Source organism: Zea mays, chromosome 1, assembly GCF_902167145.1.
Source record: "Zea mays cultivar B73 chromosome 1, Zm-B73-REFERENCE-NAM-5.0, whole genome shotgun sequence".
Lineage (NCBI taxonomy): Eukaryota > Viridiplantae > Streptophyta > Magnoliopsida > Poales > Poaceae > Zea > Zea mays.
The window spans coordinates 151605633-151628630 of record NC_050096.1 but is presented as its reverse complement, the minus strand read 5'-3'; positions in this window follow the sequence as shown (position 1 = coordinate 151628630).

The window sequence follows — 22998 nt, the reverse complement described above, 5'->3', positions numbered from 1 at the left end:
TCGGCCACCATTTACCCAGATGTCATTGTAAAATTTTCCGCCCATTAAACTTGCTTCAGCTGAGGGGTCCTTTGTATCATCCACGGAGAAGGCAGCTTCGACCTAGGCCAGGGTCTTGACATGGTCGCATCCCGCCTTCTCCAGGATGGCTGAAATTCCCCTTGCACCAGAGAACGCGCAGACATCCCCGCGATCACTTAAAATTTCTTCGAAAGCTTCGGCTTCTCCACTTAACCACTCGATAACACCTTCAGGGTCGCCTCGTATGAAGTTATCTTCGTTAGAATAGGCGCCCACGTTGGCGAAGCTAGTCTTTATCTTCTCCACACAGCCCAATGATTTTTCAAAGCATCTTTCCTTGGATGCGCGAAGCTCTTCAACTGTTTTTTCTAAATGGTTTTTCCAATATTCACTAATATCTCGGTTAGCTTCTGTGAGACTGCATTTTTCTTTGGCTTCGACCAATTGTTTCTGAAGGTCTTCGATCTCATTATTTTGGATTTCAGCTTGAGCCTTGAAACTAGCTTCATCTTCTTTCACTTTGTTTACCAATGAAATCAAGATTTTGCCTTTTTCAAGACCTTCGTTCCTTAGTTCGATTACCTCTGAACGAAGGTTGTTCAGAGCCATTGTATATCCTTCATCTTCAATGTTTTTCTGCGCTCTAAGGGCGTTGCTAAGAATCAAGCCCTGCAAGAGGAGGACAGAATTAAGTATAAACAAATAAAATATTTCGTTTTCAAAATAAAAAATTAACTTTTATACCTTTATGCTATTATACGCCAAAATGTCAGCAAGCTCGTCCTTTGATAATATTGAAAGGCCATCTTCTAGCTTCGGGAATCCGATGCTTCTACCTATCTCCCGGCAAACGGATATCTCTTTATTGTCCGAGAGACAATACAGAAAATCTTCTTCCCCACTGCCATTAAACACTAACGCGCCCTTCGGATATTTCAATTTTTGGGCATAATGTAGTGCTTCTAGCTTTTCTTCTTGCGAAAGTCCTTTTCCCGAAGCATGACGAATGATGTAATCAATGCCTTCTTTTGAAGCTTCAGGACCAAGGGTTTCAACCTTTTCAAACGCAATTGGCTCTGTTGCTTTTTCTTCAATTACGACAGGCTCTGTCTCACGGGGCACTGAAGGACCAGCTTCAATTTCAGCCTAAATTGTTGCAGCTTCGTCTTCTGCCTGTTTTGTTTTAGCTTTGGGTTGTGCTTTCGAAGCTTCGACAAGTTTTCTTGGAGTAGAACTCAAGGTCTTTGCTGTCTCCAGCACAACATCTAGCACATTTGCCATCCTTCTCCTCTTAGGAGTTGTGGCAGAACTTTTTTGTGCCTTCGGCACTGTCACCTTCGATGAAGGGCTCAAAATTTCTGGCACTTTTATTTCTTCAATATTTGACTCTTCAGCTTTACCTTTACCAACCTTCGTCTCTACTAGCTCAGCTGAAGGTAGCTTCGGCATTGTAGTTGGATCTTCAATCCTCTGTGCAGGAGGAACAGTTTCTTTTGTCTTGGCGGCCGAGGAGACCCCTTCGTCAAATTCAGGTATCGCAGCCGGTTCGATGTAACGCGGCCGGTGAGTCAGAACCTTCATCTTCTTCCTCTTCGGCTCAGCCGTGATGGACAAAGCAGCAACCTTTCCAGCAGCAGCAATCTTCCTTTTTACCCCTTGCCCTCGCAACGGGTAACAATAGTCAGGGTATACGAAGCCAATAGCATCAAATACCCTATTTAACCTTTTCTTATTCCGACCCCCGAAGGCTGCGGACAAGGCATTGTCTTCCTTTTTGGAGTACGCTCCAAGCAGTTCATCACTTGTAGCTTCGATATACTTCAGCCAATCATCATTTGGTTCATCAAACTTATCCCCAAACCTGAATGTGTACTTCAGCCGGACCAAATCACCTTCGGTAGAGTTAGTGATGGTCTCCTTCGGCATTTCCCAGCTTTCTACAAGCGGCCATACTCTGAATGTTATATGCTCTTGAATTAAATCTCTTGTACCAATGAAGGAGTAGACTGTACTGAAGGCCCTCTGACATGCTTCGTCGGCGTCATCAATTTCAACCTTCGGAGGCAGAAGCAGGACCAGATGGGGCGCATAATGACTTCCTTAATGTCTTCTCTTGCTTTCAAATCATTTTTCACATAAAACCATTCTTCCATCGAAGCTCCGGGCCATCTCTTCCGAAATGTTGGTACCGGGTGGCTTGCGTTGTGCGGGCGATAAATCCATAACAACCGAAGTTGTTGTGGTACTGTTCTTTACCCATGGCCTTCGTCTCATATAGCAATTCGTGCATATTGTAGAAACACTTTGCGCTTGGTTCTAACCCCTGGCTCCTTACTGCCCAGACAAAAATCCCCATCCTTATTATGGCTTCGAAGGTGATCTGATGAAGAAAGATTTGGAACATCTTCAGCACTTCAACTACAAACTTACTCAAAGGGAACTGAAGCCCAGCCTTGAAGAAGCTTTGGAAAATCACAACTTCGTTCTCCTCAGGGGCAGGAACGTTGTTGTCTCCGCCAGCCCTCATAATAGACATATCCCGAAAGTACCTTCCCCTCATGTTTTCGAGGTGACTTTGTTTAATGGTTGATTTTCCGAAGATTGAATGACTTGGCCTCCAGGCCGATCCTCATAATCTTCGTCCCCACTTTCCGCATCATAGTTATCGCTGTCTCCAGTATCTTCGGACAAGCCCTCCAGTATCTCTTTAGTAATCTTCTCTGTATTTGTTTTTGCCATCGACTCGACAAATCCAGCAATATAAGGATTTACAGTCTTCTTCTCCTCAAATAGCTTCTCCTCTTCAGTCGGCTTCGTTTCAGCAGCAACCTTCTTGCCTTGAGACATTTTTTCTTCAGGCACGATGAAAACGCATCTTTTAAACCGAAGCTCAGAGAGCTTGAAAAACTATCAAGCGCTAGTGAGCAAGAGCTAGAAAATTGAGAAAATAAGGCAAATGGCACAAGCAGTGTATCAAGTGCAGTCGGTGTAAGTTCCTATTTATACGCCCAGTACGCTCCAAATTGAAGGGTCGCGTCTGTCATTAACTGTTGCTATTCTAGCAAAGGGAAGGTGTTTTTCGGACCTTCGGCTTAAGGCCTTCGTCCATGTCGCAGTCTGAATTCGTTATCTTAACAAAATTAATACTGCGAGGGGCTACTTTTGGGGGCCTTCGTCTTCCGAAGGTCCTCAAAAACATGATTAACAATGTTTCCCCAAGTGTAATATATGTACAGGAACCTTCAGAATCGGGATGGAGCTGTCCACAACACGAAAAGCATGGTTGGGATGAAGGTCAAACCAGTTCCGAAGCTATGCGCAAGAAAGCTTCAACTCAGTAGCAAAAAGGGAACCGACTTAAAGAGGAAAAGGCTATTTAGTCCTCGATAGATTGTCCTAATGTCAATAGTAAACATGAAGGGCATGAATGTAATTTTGCACAGGCTGCGTCGTGTGCCTATAAATAGATGAACAGTACCCCCGTACTGTTCACGCTGACTTGTACTCACTTGTGCATCACACTTATACTTTTACCTTCTATCAAGCCGAAGGTACATTTGTAATTCAATATTATTTCTATCTTTCTATGGTAATATAATGAGAATGAATTAATAATGTTATATGATTGTTTGTGTTGTCTCTTATATTTCATATGCTTCTTCTTTTATTAACATATATCGCAATCTACGAAGGTATGTCCTTCAAAATCTTTGTCTGAAGATCATTATATCCTAAGGGAAATAATGCTTCGAAGGACGAAGAGCATTAACATTTAACATTTTGTGTTGCCTTGTTCTTAATTCATAGCATTTGAGAACAAGTCCCCAACACCCGCGCGATTGCTCGCCGGAGTTGATCCGCGCCACTGTTAACCCGCCTCGCTATGTGCAGCGCCCTCTGGTGCTCCTGCGCCAGCGTGATGCCATGGCCGAGTCTGCCAGACCGCCCCGAACGCACCCGAGCTATTTCTCAAGCCTCTGGAGCCCCACCGTGGACAGTCCCCTCTTCTCCGGCAAGCCCTCACCGCGGGACCAAGCGGCGCCACCGCGTTTAGGTCCGACCCCTGCCATTAGATCTCTGGCATCCGTCCGAGATCGGGCGGTTTAGGTTTCATCAGTGCGGATCTGATCCCAGCCTCCGATCTGGATCCGGCCGCTCTCCCCTCTCCCCCTCACCTGCGCCTCTGCCCCTGGGCCCCGCCGGTCAGCCCGCCCTGGCTCGCTGACGCCCTGTCCCCGCCTGTCAGTCGCGCCCGCGCGCCCGCACCCGCGTGATCTAATCCTGGCCGTTGATCTCTAATATGATGGCCGAGGTTACCCCGTACCCCTTCGTGTGTGAGTTTTACTTAAGAGACCCTCGGCTTTTAGGAAATCAACCCGCCGTCCTGAATTTTAGCGCGTAGACCCCTGGTTTATTTTAATTAGCCCCTGTACTTTATTTAATCACAAAATAAGCCATAATTTCATATTTCAAACTTCAAAACTTGTTTATTTCATATATTTTTCATATGAACTCCAAATTTAGTGGTTCAAATTGCAAAATGTTCATAAGATTATTCTCTGTCCAAATAAATTATGTTCATCTATAGTCTATACACTTTAATTTTACACGTAGAGTATAAGTTTAATGTATATGTTGATTTATTCATTTAATGAAATAAATAAAAACGAAATCCCTAGGAGTTTAAATATATTTAATCTTGTGAGATTAATAATATGTATTATATGAATTCATCTCTGGTTTAACTTTTAGGTCTCAACAAAATGAATAGAATTAGGCTATGTAATTATGGACCACACTTAAAGAATAATCAATTCCTAAATGAGATTAGTCCATCTTATTATTTAATCTCTTTCTTTGTTTAAATTACTACTTTGCCTTTTTGAGATATGTTCCAAACACTTAGAGAGTAATCAACTCCTAATTAAGATTAGTTCATTTTATAATTTGATCTCATTCTCCTTTATTTAATACTATACCTTTTGAGATGTGTCCCAATGTTTGTACATGCTTGATGTGATGTTCATTTGTACTTTCCAAATGTATTGAATGTATGATCGCTTTATTTAGACAACGAGAAGCACGTGGTTCCTGAGTGTATTGCCAAAGATCCCTCTGAGCAACAACCTGGTGAAGGCAAGTGTCCTCAGACCTATTTGTCCTACTTTACTTTATAATTCATTGTCTCGCATTACATTATTGAAACTTAAGGATTGACTAATCTGTATTTACCTTACCCTTGTTTACCTTTATGGGTTAATCATGGTTAGTTTATGTTATTGCTTTAACTTAATCAATTAACATGATGTGATTATTTATGATACGATGTTGTTATCCCAATGAGGTTCTTGTGAATACTTTAGGGGGCTCAGGCTGTTTCCTGAGTACCTCTCCGTAAGGACCTGTTTGGGGAGTGACAACCCAGGATAATAGTGCAACCATGAGGGTGGAATGGGACGCCCTTAGCTGATTAATTATAGGAACTAGAGGAGTAGTTGACTTTGCCTTAGGGTCGTCAATGGGGTCCGGGCATAGTACTTGCTCTGTCGAGGCTGGTTGCAGAGGTTCTTGATTTGGTTTTGTTAGCCACCCTTCCTTTGGGGAGATGTACTGTGTTTATCAAACTGGAGAAACCTAATGGGCGACTATGACCTCTGGGAAATCTTTGTAAAGGCTACGTAGTGAGACCCTGCTAGGTCACCTTGGTAGTGATCAATGGGGAGGCTAGAACACCAAGCAGAATGGGACGACCTCTGCAGAGTGTTAGAAACTGGTATATCAGTCGTGCTCACGGTTATGAGCAGCCTTGGGATCCTCTTTGATTAGAAGAACTTTGATTACTTTTATGATGGTGATTAGCAATGATGGTTATAATTTTGATCTCTGGTATTTCCTCTTGGAGGGAGTACTCCTAGGTAATAACTGGGTTTATTACTAAAATTTGGCTCTATTTATATAATAAAACTTGACCAACTAAAAGCAACTGCTTAACCTCAACTCCACATACAGCTAGTCCACTTTAGCTAAACAAGACATTTGCTGAGTACGTTGATGTGTACTCACCCTTGCTTTACAAACCACCCCACCCCAGGTTGTCCCCACTGTACTCAGTGCTCAGGAGGAGATGTTGGTAACATGGAGGACTTTGAGGAGTTCCAGGACTACGACGAGTTCTAGTTTACTTTAGTGGCAAACTCCAGTCAGCTGCCTGTGTAGGCTTATCTTCTACGTTTCGTTTCTCCGCACTTTGATATTATTGTTGAACACTATGGATATGTATTAGACTCTGTGGATGTCTTGGACATCTTGATGTAATTAAAGTACCTTTCTGCTATTTAATTTGAGCATTGTCTGATGATGTCCAATTCTGTAATCGTTGTGTACGTGAGTTCTGATCCTGGCATGTACATGGTTCGCATTCGGTTTACCTTCCAAAACCGGGTGTGACATAAGTGGTATCCGAGCCTTGCTGACTGTAGGACCGCTAACCTAGACTAGAATGGTCGCCCTAAGGACTATAGACCCCTACTCTTACCTTGACCTTAGTGTCCTTTCAAAAGTTGGTGATTTTTGAAAGGGAATTAGGCTTACACCTAGTTCCTAAATAATTTTGGTGGTTGAATTGCCCAACACAAATCTTTGGACTAACTAGTTTGCTCTAGTGTATAAGTTATACAGGTGTCAAAGGTTCACACTTAGCCAATAAAAAGACCAAGTGTTGGGTTCAACAAAAATGCAAAGGAGCAACCGAAGGCTCCTCTGGTCTGGCGCACTGGACTGTCCGGTGCGCCACCGGACATGTCCGGTGCCCCAGAGGACTCAGGTTTCAAACTCGTCACCTTCGGGAATTTCCAGAGGCCACTCTGCTATAATTCACCGGACTGTCCGGTGCTCCAAGGAAGGGCGGCCCCAGGAACTCGCCAGCCTCGGGTTTTCATTCCAGCCGCTCCGCTATAATTCACCGGACTGTCCGGTGTGCACCGGACTGTCCGGTGCATCTGCGGAGCAATGGCTACTTCAGGCGCCAACGGCTACCTGCAGCGCATTTATTGCGCGCCAGCGCGCGCAGAGGTCAGGCACGCCCATGCTGGCGCACCGGACACTCTACAGTACATGTCTGGTGCGCCACCGGACATCAAGGCAGGCCCAGAAGTCAGAACTCCAACGGTCGATTTCCAACGGCACTGGTGATGTGGCGGGGGCACCGGACTGTCCGGTGTGCACCGGACTGTCCGGTGCGCCATCGAACAGACAGCCCAGCCAACGGTCATGTTTGGTGGTTGGGGCTATAAATACCCCAACCACCCCACCATTCATTGCATCCAAGTTTTCCACTTCTCAACCACTTACAAGAGCTCTAGCATTCAATTCTAGACACACCAAAAAGATCAAATCCTCTCCATATTCCACACAACGCCCTAGTGACTAGCGAGAGAGATTTGCCGTGTTCTTTTGAGCTCTTGCGCTTGGATTGCTTTCTTCTTTCTTGATTCTTTCTTGTGATCAAACACTCACTTGTAATTGAGGCAAGAGGCACCAATTGTGTGGTGGCCCTTGTGGGAAGTTTGATTCCCAAGTAATTTGAGAAGAGAAGCTCACTCGGTCCGAGGGACCGATTGAGAGAGGGAAGGGTTGAAAGAGACCCGGCCTTTGTGGCCTCCTCAACGGGGAGTAGGTTTGCAAGAACCGAACCTCGGTAAAACAAATCCGCGTGTCACACTCTTCATTTGCTTGCGATTTGTTTTGCTCCCTCTCTCGCGAACTCGTTTATATTTCTAACGCTAACCCGGCTTGTAGTTGTGATTATTTTTGAGAATTTCAGTTTCGCCCTATTCACCCCCCCTCTAGGCGACTTTCAATTGGTATCAGAGCCCGGTGCTTCATTAGAGCCTAACCGCTCGAAGTGATGTCGGGAGATCACGCTAAGAAGGAGATGGAGACCAGCGAAAAGCCCACTACAAGCCACGGGAGCACTTCATCGGAAGAGTCCCGCACCAAGAGGAAGGAGAAGAAGAAGATCTCCTCCAACAAAGGGAAGGAGAAGAAATCTTCTTCTCACCACAAAGAGAAGAAGGAAAAATCTTCTTCCCACAAGCCGCGTCGGAGTGGGGACAAGCAAAAGAGGATGAGGAAGGTGGTCTACTACGAGACCGACACTTCATCAACATCAACCTCCGACTCCGATGCACCCTCCGTAACTTCTAAACGCCAAGAGCGTAAGAAGTTTAGTAAGATCCCCCTACACTATCCTCGCATTTCTAAACATGCACCTTTACTTTCCGTCCCATTAGGCAAACCACCAACTTTTGATGGTGAAGATTATGCTAGGTGGAGTGATTTAATGCGATTTCATCTAACCTCACTCCACAAAAGTATATGGGATGTTGTTGAGTTTGGTGCACAGGTACCATCCGTAGGGAACAAGAATTATGATGAGGATGAGGTGGCCCAAATCGAGCACTTCAACTCTCAAGCGACAACAATACTCCTCGCCTCTTTAAGTAGAGAGGAGTATAACAAAGTTCAAGGGTTGAAGAGCGCCAAGGAGGTTTGGGATGTGCTCAAAACCGCGCACGAAGGAGATGAGCTCACCAAGATCACCAAGCGGGAAACGATCGAGGGGGAGCTCGGTCGGTTCCGGCTTCGCAAAAGGGAGGAGCCACAACACATGTACAACCGGCTCAAGACTTTGGTGAACCAAGTGCGCAACCTCGGGAGCGTCAAGTGGGACGACCACGAAATGGTTAAGGTTATTCTAAGATCTCTCATTTTCCTTAACCCCACTCAAGTTCAATTAATTCGTGGTAATCCTAGATATACTAAAATGACCCCCGAGGAAGTTATCGGGAATTTTGTAAGTTTTGAGTGCATGATCGAAGGCTCGAGGAAGATCAACGAGCTTGATGATCCATCCACATCCGAAGCTCAACCCGTCGCATTCAAGGCGACGGAAGAAAAGAAGGAGGAGGCTACACCAAGTCGACAACCTATAGACGCCTCCAAGCTCGACAATGAGGAAATGGCGCTCGTCATCAAGAGCTTCCGCCAAATCCTCAAGCAAAGGAGAGGGAAAGACTACAAGTCCCGCTCCAAGAAGGTTTGCTACAAGTGTGGTAAGCCCGGTCACTTTATTGCTAAATGTCCATTATCAAGTGATAGTGACAGGGGCGACGACAAGAAGGGGATAAGAAAGGAGAAGAAGAGGTACTACAAGAAGAAGGGCGGCGATGCCCATGTTTGTCGGGAGTGGGACTCCGACGAAAGCTCTAGCGACTCCTCCTCCGACGAGGACGCCGCCAACATCGCCGTCACCAAGGGACTCCTCTTCCCCAACGTCGGCCACAAGTGCCTCATGGCAAAGGACGGCAAAAGGAAGAAGGTAAAATCAAGATCCTCCACTAAATATGAATCATCTAGTGATGATAATGCTAGTGATGAGGAAGATAATTTGCGTACCCTTTTTGCCAACCTTAACATGGAACAAAAAGAAAAATTAAATGAATTGATTAGTGCTATTCATGAAAAGGATGACCTTTTGGATTCTCAAGAGGATCTCCTAATTAAGGAAAACAAGAAACATGTTAAGGTTAAAAATGCTTATGCTCTAGAGGTAGAAAAATGTGAAAAATTGTCTAGTGAGCTAAGCACTTGCCATGAGACCATTAACAAACTTAGAAATGAAAATGCTAGATTAATTACTAAGGTTGATTCTCATGTTTGTATTGATTCAATTCCCGATCTTAGAAATGATAATGATGATTTGCTTGCTAAGATTAAGGAATTGAATGATTCTCTTGCTAGTCTTAGAATAGAAAATGATAATTTGATTGCTAAGGCTAAAGATTCTGATGTTTGCAAAGTTACAATTTCCGATCTTAGAGATAAGAATGATATACTACATGCTAAGATTGTTGAACTTAATTCTTGCAAACCCTCTACATCTACCATTGAGCATGTCACTATTTGTACTAGATGTAGAGATATTGATGTTAATGCTATTCATGATCACATGTCTTTAATTAAACAACAAAATGATCATATAGCAAAACTAGATGCTAAAATTGCCGAGCACAACTTAGAAAATGAGAAATTTAAATTTGCTCGTAGCATGCTTTATAATGGGAGACGCCCTGGCATTAAGGATGGCATTGGCTTCCAAAGGGGAGACAATGTCAAAATTAGTGCCCCTCCTAAAAGATTGTCAAATTTTGTTAAGGGCAAGGCTCCCATGCCTCAGGATAACGAGGGTTACATTTTATACCCTGCCGGTTATCCCGAGGACAAAATTAGGAAAATTCATTCTAGGAAGTCTCACTCTGGTCCTAATCATGCTTTTATGTATAAGAGTGAGACATCTAGTTCTAGGCAACCAACCTGTGCTAAGTTGCCTAAAAAGAAAATTCCTAATGCATCAAATGATCATGCTATTTCATTTAAAACTTTTGATGCATCATATGTGCTTACTAGCAAATCCGGCAAGGTAGTTGCCAAATTTGTTGGGGGCAAACACAAGGGGTCAAAGACTTGTGTTTGGGTACCCAAAGTTCTTGTGTCTAATGCCAAAGGACCCAAAACAGTTTGGGTACCTAAAATCAAGAACTAAAATTGTTTTGTAGGTTTATGCATCCGGCGGCTTAAGTTGGATACTCGACAGCGGATGCACAAACCACATGACTGGGGAGAAAAAGATGTTCTCCTCATATGAGAAAAACCAAGATCCCCAACGAGCTATCACATTCGGGGATGGAAATCAAGGTTTGGTCAAAGGTTTGGGTAAAATTGCTATTTCACCTGACCATTCCATTTCCAATGTTTTTCTTGTTGATTCATTAGATTACAATTTGCTTTCCGTATCCCAATTATGTCAAATGGGCTACAACTGTCTCTTTACTGATGTAGGTGTCACTGTCTTTAGAAGAAGTGATGATTCAATAGCATTTAAGGGTGTGTTAGAGGGTCAGCTGTACTTGGTAGATTTTGATAGAGCTGAACTCAACACTTGCTTAATTGCTAAGACTAACATGGGTTGGCTCTGGCACCGCCGACTAGCCCATGTTGGGATGAAGAATCTTCATAAGCTTCTAAAGGGAGAGCACATTTTAGGATTAACAAATGTTCATTTTGAGAAAGACAGGATTTGTAGCGCATGCCAAGCAGGGAAGCAAGTGGGTACCCATCATCCACACAAAAACATCATGACGACCGACAGGCCACTGGAGCTCCTACACATGGACCTATTCGGCCCGATTGCTTACATAAGCATCGGCGGGAGTAAGTATTGTCTAGTTATTGTGGATGATTATTCTCGCTTCACTTGGGTATTCTTTTTACAGGAAAAATCTCAAACCCAAGAGATCTTAAAGGGATTCTTGAGACGGGCTCAAAATGAGTTCAGCTTAAGGATCAAGAAAATAAGAAGCGACAACGGGACGGAGTTCAAGAACTCTCAAATTGAAGGCTTCCTTGAGGAGGAGGGCATCAAGCATGAGTTCTCATCTCCCTACACGCCACAACAAAATGGTGTAGTGGAGAGAAAGAATCGAACTCTATTAGGACATGGCATGGACCATGCTTGATGAGTACAAGACTTCGGATCGGTTTTGGGCCGAGGCGGTCAACACCGCTTGCTACGCCATCAACCGGTTATATCTTCACCGAATCCTCAAGAAGACATCATATGAACTCCTAACCGGTAAAAAGCCAAATATTTCATATTTTAGAGTTTTTGGTAGCAAATGTTTTATACTTGTTAAAAGAGGTAGAAAATCTAAATTTGCTCCTAAAACTGTAGAAGGCTTTTTACTAGGATATGACTCAAACACAAGGGCATATAGAGTCTTTAACAAGTCCTCAGGACTTGTTGAAGTTTCTTGTGACGTTGTGTTTGATGAGACTAACGGCTCTCAAGTAGAGCAAGTTGATCTTGATGAGATAGGTGAAGAACAGGCTCCATGCATAGCGCTAAGGAACATGTCTATTGGGGATGTGTGTCCTAAGGAATCCGAAGAGCCTCCACATGCACAAGATCAACCATCCTCCTCCACGCAAGCATCTCCACCAACCCATGATGAGGACGAGGCTCAAGTTGATGAAGGAGAGGATCAAAAGGATGAGCCACCTCAAGATGACGGCAACGATCAAGGGGGAGATGCAAATGATGAAGACAAGGAGGATGAACAACCAAGGCTGCCACACCCAAGAGTCCACCAAGCAATTCAACGAGATCACCCCGTCGACACCATCCTCGGCGACATTCATAAGGGGGTAACCACTAGATCTCGTGTTGCACATTTTTGTGAGCATTACTCTTTTGTTTCCTCTATTGAGCCACACAGGGAAGAGGAGGCACTTCAAGATTCGGATTGGGTGGTGGCGATGCAAGAGGAGCTCAACAACTTCACTAGGAATGAGGTATGGCATTTAGTTCCACGTCCTAACCAAAATGTTGTAGGAACCAAATGGGTCTTCCGCAACAAGCAAGATGAGCATGGTGTGGTGACAAGGAACAAAGCTCGACTTGTGGCCAAGGGATACTCCCAAGTCGAAGGTTTGGATTTCGGTGAAACCTATGCACCCGTAGCTCGGCTTGAGTCAATTCGCATATTATTGGCCTATGCTACTTACCATGGCTTTAAGCTTTATCAAATGGACGTGAAAAGTGCCTTCCTCAACGGACTGATCAAGGAAGAAGTCTATGTTGAGCAACCTCCCGGCTTTGAAGACAGTGAGTATCCTAACCATGTCTATAAGCTCTCTAAGGCACTTTATGGGCTCAAGCAAGCCCCAAGAGCATGGTATGAATGCCTTAGAGATTTCCTTATCGCTAATGGCTTCAAAGTCGGCAAGGCCGATCCTACTCTATTCACTAAAACTCTTGACAATGATTTGTTTGTATGCCAAATTTATGTTGATGATATCATATTTGGGTCTACTAACGAATCTACTTGTGAGGAATTTAGTAGGATCATGACACAGAAATTCGAGATGTCTATGATGGGGGAGTTGAAGTATTTCTTAGGATTTCAAGTGAAGCAACTCCAAGAGGGCACCTTCATTTGTCAAACAAAGTACACTCAAGACATTCTAACCAAGTTTGGAATGAAGGATGCCAAGCCCATCAAGACTCCCATGGGAACAAATGGGCATCTCGACCTCGACACGGGAGGTAAGTCCGTGGATCAAAAGGTATATCGGTCTATGATTGGTTCATTGCTTTATTTATGTGCATCTCGACCGAACATTATGCTTTCCGTATGCATGTGTGCAAGATTCCAAGCCGACCCTAAGGAAGCTCACCTTACGGCCGTAAAACGAATCTTGAGATATTTGGCTTATACTCCTAAGTTTGGGCTTTGGTACCCTCGGGGATCCACATTTGATTTGATTGGTTATTCGGATGCCGATTGGGCGGGGTGTAAGATTAACAGGAAGAGCACATCGGGGACTTGCCAGTTCTTGGGAAGATCCTTGGTGTCATGGGCCTCAAAGAAGCAAAATTCGGTCGCTCTTTCAACCGCCGAAGCCGAGTACATTGCCGCAGGTCATTGTTGCGCGCAATTACTTTGGATGAGGCAAACCCTGCGGGACTACGGTTACAAATTAACCAAAGTTCCTTTGCTATGTGATAATGAGAGTGCAATCAAAATGGCCGACAATCCCGTCGAGCATAGCCGCACTAAGCACATAGCCATTCGGTATCATTTTCTTAGGGATCACCAACAAAAGGGGGATATCGAGATTTCTTACATTAACACTAAAGATCAATTAGCCGATATCTTTACCAAGCCTCTTGATGAACAAACTTTTACCAAACTTAGGCATGAGCTCAATATTCTTGATTCTCGCAACTTCTTTTGTTAGATTGCACACATAGCTCATTTATATACTTTTGATCATATCTCTTTTGTATGCTATGACTAATGTGTTTCCAAGTCTATTTCAAATCAAGTCATAGGTATATTGAAAGGGAATTGGAGTTTTAGGCGAAGACAAAGGCTTCCACTCCGCAACCCATCCTTCGCCGTCGCTCCAAGCCACTCTCCATCTTTGGGGGAGAGAACAAAAGGACTTCATCTTTGGTATAATCTTAACTCATTCGTTTATGACCAAAGAGGAAGACATTACTTCAAGGGCTCTAATAATTCCGTTTTTGGCGATTCATGCCAAAGGGGGAGAGAGTATGAGCCCAAAGCAAAAGGACCGCACCACCACCAATTTCAAAAACTTAGTGTTTTCCAAGAGTATTTATCAATTGGTATCCTATTGTGTTCAAAAGAGGGAGAAAGTAGTATTTCAAAAATGATATATCAAAACCCTCTTGAACTCTAAGAGGAGGATCTCCTTTAGGGGGAGTTATGTTTAGTCAAAGGAAAAGCATTTGAAACAGGGGGAGAAAATTTCAAATCTTGAAAATGCTTTGCAAAATCCTATTCATTTACCTTTGACCATTTGCAAAAGAACTTTGAAAAGGATTTACAAAAGAGTTTGCAAAAACAAAACATGTGGTGCAAGCGTGGTCCAAAATGATAAATAAGAAAGAAACAATCCATGCATATCTTGTAAGTAGTTATATTGGCTCAATTCCAAGCAACCTTTACACTTACATTATGCAAACTAGTTCAATTATGCACTTCTATATTTGCTTTGGTTTGTGTTGGCATCAATCACCAAAAAGGGGGAGATTGAAAGGGAATTAGGCTTACACCTAGTTCCTAAATAATTTTGGTGGTTGAATTGCCCAACACAAATCTTTGGACTAACTAGTTTGCTCTAGTGTATAAGTTATACAGGTGTCAAAGGTTCACACTTAGCCAATAAAAAGACCAAGTGTTGGGTTCAACAAAAATGCAAAGGAGCAACCGAAGGTTCCTCTGGTCTGGCGCACCGGACTGTCCGGTGCGCCACCGGACATGTCCGGTGCCCCAGAGGACTCAGGTTTCAAACTCGTCACCTTCGGGAATTTCCAGAGGCCACTCCGCTATAATTCACCGGACTGTCCGGTGTGCACCGGACATGTCCGGTGCTCCAAGGAAGGGCGGCCCCAAGAACTCGCCAGCCTCGGGTTTTCATTCCAGCAGCTCCGCTATAATTCACCGGACTGTCCGGTGTGCACCGGACTGTCCGGTGCATCTGCAGAGCAACGGCTACTTCAGGCGCCAACGGCTACCTGCAGCGCATTTATTGCGCGCCAGCGCGCGCAGAGGTCAGGCACGCCCATGCTGGCGCACCGGACACTCTACAGTACATGTCCGGTGCGCCACCGGACATCAAGGCAGGCCCAGAAGTCAGAACTCCAACGGTCGATTTCCAACGGCACTGGTGACGTGGCGGGGGCACCGGACTGTCCGGTGTGCACCGGACTGTCCGGTGCGCCATCGAACAGACAGCCCAGCCAACGGTCATGTTTGGTGGTTGGGGCTATAAATACCCCAACCACCCCACCATTCATTGCATCCAAGTTTTCCACTTCTCAACCACTTACAAGAGCTCTAGCGTTCAATTCTAGACACACCAAAAAGATCAAATCCTCTCCATATTCCACACAACGCCCTAGTGACTAGCGAGAGAGATTTGCCGTGTTCTTTTGAGCTCTTGCGCTTGGATTGCTTTCTTCTTTCTTGATTCTTTCTTGTGATCAAACACTCACTTGTAATTGAGGCAAGAGGCACCAATTGTGTGGTGGCCCTTGTGGGAAGTTTGATTCCCAAGTAATTTGAGAAGAGAAGCTCACTCGGTTCGAGGGACCGATTGAGAGAGGGAAGGGTTGAAAGAGACCCGGCCTTTGTGGCCTCCTCAACGGGGAGTAGGTTTGCAAGAACCGAACCTCGGTAAAACAAATCCGCGTGTCACACTCTTCATTTGCTTGCGATTTGTTTTGCTCCCTCTCTCGCGAACTCGTTTATATTTCTAACGCTAACCCGGCTTGTAGTTGTGATTATTTTTGAGAATTTCAGTTTCGCCCTATTCACCCCCCCTCTAGGCGACTTTCAATTTTGACCAACTCTATGTTATTTACTTATCTCAAAAGTTTTGTCTCACTTTTCTTTATGTTTACTTTTTGGTCTCATAGTTCTACTCTTACTCTTGTGCTTACGATGTCTTTTGTAGATGGCCCGTATCTGGTGCACTGCACATAAGTCCGTGATCCCCTTTTTGCCTTCTCGCTTGGTGGAGCGTCCACTGCGTCGTACGGTGTCAGGCCAGTCCAGACACCTGGAGAGACTGCATCGTCATCAGGAGCGTCGACGCCATGAGTAGGAGCAGGAGCAGGAGCAGCAGGACTCTTCCCCTCGCTTCAGCAGGAGGTGGAGTCTGAGAGGCTGCCTTCCCCTGCACCCTAGCCAGAGATGCCCCCTGCACCACCACAGGGCATCCCGGCTGCTAGAGGAGACCCTGACGGAGATGGAGACGACGATGACGTTGGTGGCAGTTCGAGCCACAACACGGAGCGCTCGGAGGAGCCGGAGCTGGAGGGATGGATCACTAGACCCATCACTCGTGACGCCGCTCGCGGGTGTCACTTCCATGATGCTCTCGACACCTGTTGCATCGGGCCTTCGACCGACACACTTGGTCCATCGAGTACCGTTGTGTAGTCTACCAGCATCATCGCGGGTTATACCTGGACCAGTGGGAGGCTACTTGCTTGGTGCATCGTCCGGACGATGATCTCCGGGGTGCAGAGGCCTTCTCAGAGCACTATTCTATTATTGAGAGGGATATTGCCGAGGTAGCCATGCACGATGCAGCACGACGTGCACTTTCTCAGTACTGCTCGTTGTTCAGCGGGGTAGCGGATGGCCTCGACCTGAAGTACTACCCTCATCGTTCGACCAGCAGTGCTAGAGGTGTGATTGTCTCGCCTGTTGGTGAGGGCAATCCTAGGCTGAACAACATGGTCAACCTGGCCGCCGTGCTCAACACAGAGTTGGACCACGCCCTTAACGAGTTGGGCAAGGTTCGGGTGGAGGTTGCGGAATTGCGTGCTGAGTGCGCTGCACGCCACTATTTGGATGGTGGTTCTCCCACCCCTATCGGGATTCAGCACCCTTACCGCTCACCGCCCCATGGTCGCTTCGACTATGGTACCCCTGACTGCAGGACCCGGATAGATTTGGATCCATAGATCGACAGAGTCAGAGTCTGTAATAATGCTTAATTCAGTGTCTTAGTTCAGTCAGTCTTAGTTAGAGTTAGTTTGCTTATCGTATGTTGGAATGCTTGTCATGATGAACATGTAATGAAGTTGGATCTTTGTAATGATTGTCATCAAGGTGTGGGTATCCCCTGCAACTTGGTGTAGTTATTAATAAAGTCAGTTATTTAGTTGGGTTATCCATTTATTTTCACGTTCCTCTTTATCTGAGAAGCTATTAGTGAAGATGATCTTTTGTTCAGTGCTATGAAGATTTCCATATATCTTTTCTTATGCTGAAAGACTGAAGAGTCAGATCTGATATGTGTGTGGTTTCTACAGATGTCTGAGAACAGGCGCATAGGTGGATAAGTTATTGTAGCTGTCACGTTATGCCCCAGAAGATGTCAACACGGATGCTAAGAGGCAGTACCGCTTTCTGAGAGGATTGGTTGATCCCCTCCACTACCAGCTGATGAACCACACTTTCCCTACCTTCCAACATTTGATCGACAGAGCAATCATGACAGAAAGGAAGAGTCGGGAGATGGAGGACAGGAAACGCAAGATTGGTGGATCTCAGGCCGGGAGTAGCAGTCATCCCCGCTACTCAGGCAACTCACCACATCAATTCAAGCAAGGTCTCTAGCACCAGCATCAGCGTCAACACCAGCACCAGTACCAGAGGTAGTTTCCTCAGCAGCAGCAGCAGTACCGTTAGAACACCCAGCTGGGAGGAAATCAGTACCAGCGTCAGAACAACCAGACAGCTCACCTTCCTGCCCCAGCACCCAACCAGAATGGCCAAGCAGCCCTAGCACAAGTGGGAGGTCGTGCATGTTTCTACTGTGGAGAACAAAACCATTTGGCGAAGAACTATCCAAAGAAAGCAGCTCAGCAGCCGCCAGCAGTCAATGCCCTAGCAAGACAAGGAGCACCACAGCAAGCACCAGGAGGCCGTGGATAGGCCTACAACCGTGGAAAGGTGAACCACCTGGAGGCTGATGCAATCCAGGATGCCCAGGACGTGGCAGTAGGTATGTTTCCAGTTGAATCCTACCCAGCAAAATTATTATTTGATACTAGTGCCACGTATTCTTTTGTTTCTACATCTTGGGTAGAATCACATAACATCCCCATAGAACCAATGATCCCGCATGTAAGAGTTAATTCAGTTGGGGGAAAAGTTCAGTCCGATAGGATTTGTCCGAATCTAAGGATTGAAATAAGGGGGATAGACTTCCCCGCTAACCTAGTAGTAATGGGAACTCAAGGGTTAGATGTCATCCTAGGGATGAATTGGCTACACAAAAACCAAGCCACTGTCAGTTGTGACAAGAGAACCGTCAAGTTGGTGTCCCCATCCGAAAAGGAAGTAGTAACAAAGTTGTACATGCCTGAATTAGAAGAAGGAGCCTGTCACCATTTATCAGTAGATGAAAAAGAGTCCAATCCGATTGAGGCAATTAGGATTTTGTCAGAATTCCCCGACGTGTTCCCTGAAGAGTTACCAGGCATGCCACCTGCAAGGAAAGTTGAATTTGCCATAGAGTTTATCCCAGGCACCGTCCCTATTTCCAAGAGAGCCTATCGAGTGTCCAGTCCAGAGTTGGTGGAACTCAAGAAGCAAATTGATGAGTTGTTGGAGAAAGGTTACATTAGACCAAGTACCTCGCCTTGGGCAGCCCCAGTGCTATTTGTGGAGAAGAAGGATGGCACGAAGAGGATGTGCATTGATTACAGAGCTTTGAATGAAGTCACTGTCAAGAACATGTACCCCCTGCCTCGAATCGAGGACCTATTTGATCAGTTGAGAGGAGCCAGTGTGTTCTTAAAGATAGATCTGAGGTCAGGTTACCATCAGCTCAGAATTCGACCTTCAGATGTATCGAAGACAGCATTCATCACCAAGTATGGACTATATGAGTTCATGGTTATGTCATTCGGATGGACAAACGTGCCAGCTTACTTTATGTATCTGATGAACAGCGTGATCATGGACTACCTCAACAAGTTCGTAGTAGTGTTCATTGATGATATTCTCGTATATTCCCAAAATGAGCAAGAGCATGAGGAACATTTGAGGAAAGTACTTCAGAGGCTACGAGATTGTCAGTTGTATGCCAAGCTTAGCAAGTGCGAGTTCTAGATCAGCAAAGTTCTGTTCTTGGGTCATATTATAAACCAAGATGGACTAGCTGTGGATCCAAAGAAGGTAGCAGCGATTCTGGACTGGAAAGCACCAAAAGATGTCCGAGGAATCAAGAGTTTCATTGGAATGGTCGGTTACTATCGGCGTTTCATTGAAGGTTTCTCCAAGATTTCTAGACAAATGACAGCCTTGCTAGCAAAGAAGGTTGAGTTCAAGTGGACCCCAATGTGCCAAGAATCATTCGAGATGTCGAAGCAGAAGTTGACAACAGCACCGGTATTGGTTCTGCCAGATGTTCACAAGCCATTCTCAGTATATTGTGATGCTTCGTACACCGGACTGGGATGTGTGTTAATGCAGGAAGGGAAAGTAGTGGCATACTCGTCCTGATAGTTGAAGGTTCATGAGAAGAATTACCCCAGTCATGATCTGGAGGTAGCAGTAGTGGTTCATGCACTAAAGACCTGGAGACATTATCTTTATGGGCAGAAGTGTGATATTTACATGGATCACAAGAGTCTCAAGTACATATTCACTCAGTCAGAGTTAAACATGAGACAGCGAAGATGGTTAGAATTGATCAAAGACTATGAGTTGGAGATTAATTATCACCCGGGCAAAGCAAATGTGGTTGCAGATGCTCTGAGTAGGAACAGTCAAGTCAATATGTTGGCCGCTCACCCGATGCCGTTCGAGCTAGCAAAGGAATTCGACAGATTGAGTATCGAATTTCTGAACAATACTCAAGGAGTGACAATTGAGTTGGAACCCACTCTAGAACAAGACATTAGGAAAGGACAGAAAGATGACAAGAAGATTAACGAGATCCGGCATCTAATCATCAATGGGAAAGGTCCAGATTTCCGTGAAGATGCCGAAGGAGTGGTATGGTTCAAGGATAGGCTGTGTGTTCCCAACATCACATCGATTCGGGAACTGATTCTGAAGGAAGCTCATGAGACAGCATATTCTATACACCCTGGTAGCGAGAAGATGTACCAAGACCTGAAGAAGAGATTCTGGTGGTACGGAATGAAAAGAGAGATAGCAGAGTATGTGGCCAGATGTGACAGTTGTCAAAGAATCAAGGCAGAACATCTGAGACCCGCAGGTTTGTTGTAGCCGTTGCAGATTCCTTAGTTGAAATGGGATGAGATTGGAATGGACTTTATAGTCGGTCTGCCCCGCACTCGAGCTGGTTACGACTTCATCTGTGTAGTAGTGGACCTTTTAACAAAGGCGGCCCATTTCATACCAGTTAAGACCACCTATAATAGTGTAGTGTTGGCATAATTATACATGTCTCAGATTGTGTTCTTGCATGGTATTCCAAATAAGATAGTATCGGACAGAGGCACCCAGTTTACTTCTCATTTTTGGCAGCAGTTGCATGAAGCTTTGGGTACACACTTGAAGTTCAGTTCAGCTTATCACCCGCAGACAGATGGTCAGACTGAGAGAACCAACTAGATTCTTGAGGATATGTTGAGAGCTTGTGCTTTGCAACACAAGTTAGGTTGGGATAAGAGGCTACCGTATGCAAAATTCTCCTACAAAAACAGCTATCAGGCCAGTCCGAAGATGTCACCATTTGAAGCGCTCTATGGGAGGAATTGCAGAACTCCATTGCATTAGGACCAACCCGACGAAAGGCAGGTATTCGGTCCAGAGATTTTGCTTGAAGCTGAAGAGAATATCAGGATGGTCCGGCAAAATCTAAAGGCAGCACAGTCCAGACAACGAAGCTATGCACTAGAAGAAGGGAACTCAGTTTTGAAGTGGGAGATTATGTTTACTTGAAGTGTCACCCATCAGAGGAACCCAAAGGTTTGGAGTCAAAGGCAAGCTAGCACCTCGATATATTGGGTCGTATCAGATTCAAGCAAGACGTGGAGAAGTAGCTTATCAACTCAGCTTACCAGAGAATCTGTCCGCAGTGCACGATGTGTTCCACGTGTCTCAGTTAAAGAAATGCTTGTGAGTACCAGAAGAGCAGTTGCCAATGGAAGACCTTGAAGTTCAGGAAGATCTTACGTATATTGAGAAGCCAACTCAAATTTTGGAGACAGCAGATCGGGTCACTCGGAGGAACACCATCAAGATGTGCAAAGTCAAATGGGGCCATCACTCATAAGAAGAAGCAACCTCGGAAACAGAAGATGATCTGAGAGCCAAATACCCTGCGCTCTTTGCTAGCCAGCCCTGAATCTCGAGGGCGAGATTCTTTTAAGGGGGATAGGTCTGTAACACCCTGAATTTGGGGGTATAAAATTTCTTTCTTATTATCATCCAAATTTAGGTGTTACTCTTCTCTATCTCACTCTAGTTTCTCTCCCCCTCTTCTTCTTTTGATTATGGTTAGTTTAATTAGCGAAGGATTATTTATTTTATTTGCCCAAAACATATGAGTCATGAAATGTTGGATCATATTGAGCCTAAATATTCTTTGAATTGTTGCACATATTTGATATGGTTTGAATTTGAAACTTCATTTGAATTTGAATTGAAAACCCTAGAGAAAATAAATAGAAAAGCAATTAGAAATTCCTTGGAAAATATAAAACCCAATTCAGCCCAAGTCGGCCCACTAAGCCCAACCCTGCGCGCGCGCCCGCACCCGCGGGCCCCGCCTGTCGGCGCCAACTTGCGCGCCCTCTCTCCCCCTCTCTCTCGCTGCCCCGTGGGCCAAGTATGTCGGCGCCGTCCTCTCACCCATGCGCTCGATTCTCTCTCTGTCATGCCGACCCCCCCTGTTAGCTCGTCCCCAACCTCCCGTCCACGATCCCCCGCCGTGGACGCGCCCACGTCCGCGCTTTCTCCAGCCACGTCCTCGTGTCTGTGCCCCTTTTGAGCCCCGCACCCTGCTCTCCCACCTCCCATCGCTCACTTGCGCCCTCAGCCGAACCCCCTCGCCCTCTCTCTCGCTCTGCGCGCGCGGCCAGAGAGCTCCGCCACTGCCCACCGTCGACTGTCGTCCGTTCTGCGACCGCCGTCGAGTCCGCGTCCCGTCTGTTGCATCGGTGAGCTCTGCCTCACTGTCAGCTACTCGGGACACCCTCTGGTTCGCTTGTTTTCCCCTCTGGTTGGCCCGGTCCCCGCTCACCGGAGCTTTTGTTGCGCAGCAGGAGCCCCGCCGCCGTCAATCTGAAGCTCCATCGCACCCCCGCCGTCCTCCAAGTCCCCCGGAGTTCGCACTCGAGGTGAGCAACCTACCCACGCCCTTAATTCGGCTGTTACTTCCCTTTTGCCCGCGTGATTGCTCGCCGGAGTTGATCTGCGCCGCCGTTAGCCCGCCTCGCCGTGTGCAGCGCCCTCTGGTGCTCCTGTGCCAGCGTGATGCCCATGGCCGAGTCCACAGGACCGCCCTGAACGCACCCGAGCTATTTCTCAAGCCTCTGGAGCGCCGCCTTGGCCAGTTCCCTCGTCTCCAGCGAGCCCTCGCCTCGGGACCGAGCGGCGCCACCGCGTTTAGGTTCGGCCCCCTGCCGTTAGATCTCGGGCGTCCGTCCGAGATCAGGCGGTTTAGGTTTCATCAGTGCGGATCTGATCGCAGCCCTCCGATCTAGATCCGGTCGCTCTCCCCTCTCCCCCTCACCTGCGCCCCTACCCCTGGGCCCAGCCGGTCAGCCCGCCCTAGCTCGCTGACGCCCTATCCCCGCCTATCAGTCGCGCTCGCACACCGCGTGATCTA